We start from the raw sequence: 4,219 nt of genomic DNA, 5'->3' as shown, positions 1-4,219 counted from the left end.
GTTTTTTCCACTTAACTATGTTTGTTTGTTTTTTTAACATCTTTACTGGAGTGTAATTGCTTTACAATGATGTGTTAGTTTCTGCCTTTCCCCTTTCTGCTTTTATGGCTGTTAGCATTTGCTTTATGTAGTGAGGTGCTCCTATGTTGGTTGCATAAATATTTACAATTGTTGTATCTTCTTCTTGGATTGATCCCTTGATCATTTTGTAGTGTCCTTCTTTGTCTCTTATAGTAGTCTTTATTTTAAAGTTATTTGTCTGATAGGAGAATTTCTACTCCAGCTTTCTTCTGATTTCCATTTGCATGGAATATCTTTTTCCATCCCCTCACTTTCAGTCTGTATGTGTCCCTAGGTCTGAAGTGGGTCTCTTGTAGACAGCATATATATGGGTCTTGTTCTTGTATCCATTCAGCCAGTCTGTGTCTTTTGGTGGGAGCATTTAATCCATTTACATTTAAGGTAATTATCGATATGTATGGTCCTATTACCATTTACTGAATTGTAGATCAGCTGTTAACCTTATGGGGATTCCCTTATATGTTATTTGTTGTTTTTCCCTTGCTGCTTTTAATATTTTTTCTTTGTACTTAATTTTTGATAGTTTGATTAATATGTCTTGGCATGTTTCTCCTTGTATTTATCCTGTATGGAACTCTCTGTGCTTCCTGTACTTGATTGACTATTTCCTTTCCCATATTAGGGAAGTTTTCAAGTATAATCTCTTCAAATATATTCTCAGTCCCTTTCTTTTTCGCTGCTTCTTCTGGAGCCCTATAATTTGAATGTTGGTGCATTTAATGTTGTCCCAGAGGTCTCTGAGACTGTCTTCAATTCTTTTCATTCTTTTTTCTTTATTCTGCTCTGTGGTAGTTATTTCCACTATTTTATCTTCCAGGTCACTTATCCATTCTTCTGTCTCAGTTATTCTGCTATTGATTCCTTCTAATTTCTAATTTCATTTATTGTGTTGTTCATCATTGTTTGTTGCTCTTTAGTTCTTCCAGGTCCTTGTTAATCGTTTCTTGTATTTTCTCCATTCTATTTCCAAGATATTGTATCATCTTTACTGTCATTACTCTGAATTCTTTTTCAGGTAGACTGCTTATTTCCTCTTCATTTGTTTGGTCTGGTGGGTTTTTACCTTGCTCCTTCATCTGATGTGTGTTTCTCTGTCTTCTCATTTTGTTTAACTTACTGTGTTTGGGGTGTCCTTTTTGCAGGCTGCAGGTTTGTAATTCCCTTTGTTTTGGGTGTCTGCCCCCAGTGGCTAAGGTTGGACATGGAGATGTCTGGGGGAGCTTTCACCGTTTGATATTACATGGATCCAGGAGGTCTCTGGTGGACCAAAGTGTCCTGAAGTTGGCTCTCCCACCTCAGGGGCACAGGCCTTACACCCGGCCGGAACACCGAGACCCTTTCAGCCTCACGGCTTTTGAGAAGTCTGAGGTCTTCTGCCAATGTTCAGTAGGTGTTCTGTAGGAGTTGTTCCACATGTAGATGTATTTCTGATGTATTTGTGGGGAAGAAGGTGATCTCCACACTTACTCCTCCGCTGTCTTGAAGGTCTCCTTTAACTATATTTTCTGAATATCTTTCTACTTCTGTAAATCTACCTTCAAACTTATTGTTCTAAAATTTGCATCAAAACGTGTCCCAGGGCTTCCCTGGTGGCGCAGTTGTTGAGAGTCTGCCTGCTGATGCAGGGGACGCGGGTTCGTGCCTCGGTCTGGGAAGATCCCACATGCCGCGGAGCGGCTGGGCCCGTGAGCCATGGCCGCTGAGCCTACACGTCCGGAGCCTGTGCTCCGCGATGGGAGAGGCCACAACAGTGGAGAGGCCCGCGTACCGAAAAATAAAACAAACAAAAACGTGTCCCATTTTCCCGAGATAAAATATTTTTTCTTAGTAAATATCCAGGAATAGCCAAGATTAGGAGAAAACTTAGGCTTTAGAATCAAAGATAAATTCACATTTCATCTCTGCTGCTTAATATCTAGTTAAATTTGGGCAAATTGCATATACTATATGGGCCTTTGTTTCATCAAAGAAAGGGGAGGGCTGTAATAAAGTTGTGATGAATGAGAATAAAAGAGGAATCCCATCCAGCATATTGTCTGGCACAAAGTAGGCACACAGCATTTATTAGTTTCCTTCATATTTAAAAAAATTCTGTAAAGGAATAATACTCTAGAGCAGACGTGTTGGTGATAGTTGGCATGAATTAGGTGATCATGTGTTTTGTTGTGGATCAATGAATGAAGCTGCAACTCTTGTGCAGCAAATATAAAGGATCTTCAGACTCCTATCAAGTTTGACTCTATTATAATTGTCTTACTTCCATTGGATGTGAGCTTTTTGAGGGAAGGATGCAGATTTGACTCAACTCTGTACACCCCAGAGTGTACAGAGCCTTGTCCACAGTTTCATATGATCAGCATACAAAATATTTTTCACATGAGTGAATGAGATTGTCTTCCAGCTGAAGCAACTGCCTGATTCAGCACCAAAGAGAGTTCCACTTTTCCATATCCTTCGTTTGTAATTTCCATTATTGTATTGTCAATCTGATTATATTAAATCTTGATCAATTCGGAAATTCTGGGCACATATCAAATGATCGATAAAAGTTTGTTGAACAAATTGTTCATCAATTAGAAACTGAGATTTCCAATCTCTGGAAAAGAGAGTATTCAAATTAAAAATCAATATTGAAAGCTGTACTTCTCATATTTTCTCCAATGGCATAGTCACAGTGTGCTCTCCCCTCCCACTTCTATTCCATTCTTCCTCCCCTCTTCCCTATCTTCCTTCCATTACATTGCCTCCTGATTTGGTCTATGATTTAAGGAGAACAATATCTGCTATCTAGTAGAAGTAAGTCAATGTATAATTTCTCTATTAATAGTTCCCTTCCAGACCTTAAGGGTCCTCATTGCGTATAGGTTAAAATATAACTGTCCTACTTACACGCATCATCTGATTTCTGTTTATCTGTCCAAAGTCATTTCAATCCATCTTTCCCTTCATTCACTAACCGTTGGCCACTCTGACCTTCCTATTTCTCAGACACTTGAGTACTTTGGGGACTTGGCATGTATATAGTTGCCTCTGATGGGAAGCTCCTCCCAATTTCTCTCCTTATGGCAGGCTCCTGGAATCATTTAGGTCTCACCATAAATGTCATATCCTCTGAAAATACTACCAGCCTATCTAAGTTCTACTTCCCCATTATTCTCTAACACTTCCTTCTCTTTGTTTCTTTCAAGGTTTTAGAGTTTCAGATTGCAAATAGACCATAGTTTGTAATTTTTTGTTTTGTCTCCATTAATTGTTCAGCTCCTTGAAAGCAGGTCCCATGTATATTTCTTTTAACATTTGGGTATGCCACAACTAGTGCGAGTTTTGGCATATAATTGATACTCATAATTTTCAATAAATAAGTCAATAAAGGATGTTTGTTTAATTTTCTAGATTTGAATTTATAGTTTCTTGGACACAACATTTAGTACAGATTTTAGTTTATAATGACCATAATTTATATTTCGATGCTTTGAATCCCTATATATTATGATTTACATTAACAAACCATTTATTCTCATTTTTTCATTAAACAAAGTGTTGCTTTTTATTGGTAGGGGATGTACTTGATCTTAACCAAAGTTGTTCACACCATTCAGTTAGTCATCAGAAACCTAAACAATAGCACTAATGTGTAAGAAACTCTAAGGGACTTTCTGAGCTGATAAACTATTTCATTATTAGGTGTACTCTCTTTTTACGCCAAACACTTAGCATAAGAACTTGGTGTCATTGTTAATGACATACCGAATAGATCATCTTTATTGCATTAAAGTAGAACATCGTAAAGTAGGACACTGGCTCAATCAATATTTTAAATGAATGTACTCAGAATATAAGGGCTTCTATTATATGCCTTTATCCCACATTTGGTATATCATAAATAAGTATTAATAAGAGTTTATTAAAAGTATGACATTAAACTGTCATGGATAAAGAATTGGATTCTATTTCGTCAAAATTTCTTCTTGCCAAGAACTCTTAATTACCTTCAGCTCTAAAAACATCCCATCTGTACCAACATTTCCCTGACAGCATTCGTATTTTGAACATATCTTTTGAAATTACTTATTATAATATTGTTTACGGAGGAAGTAAAATGCAGTCTCTAGCACAGCATAAGTAAATCTCTCTTAAA

Source organism: Physeter macrocephalus, chromosome 15 (assembly GCF_002837175.3).
Source record: "Physeter macrocephalus isolate SW-GA chromosome 15, ASM283717v5, whole genome shotgun sequence".
In the NCBI taxonomy this organism is placed as follows: domain Eukaryota; kingdom Metazoa; phylum Chordata; class Mammalia; order Artiodactyla; family Physeteridae; genus Physeter; species Physeter macrocephalus.
The sequence above is the reverse complement of the archived record's forward strand: the minus strand, read 5'-3'. Positions refer to the sequence as shown.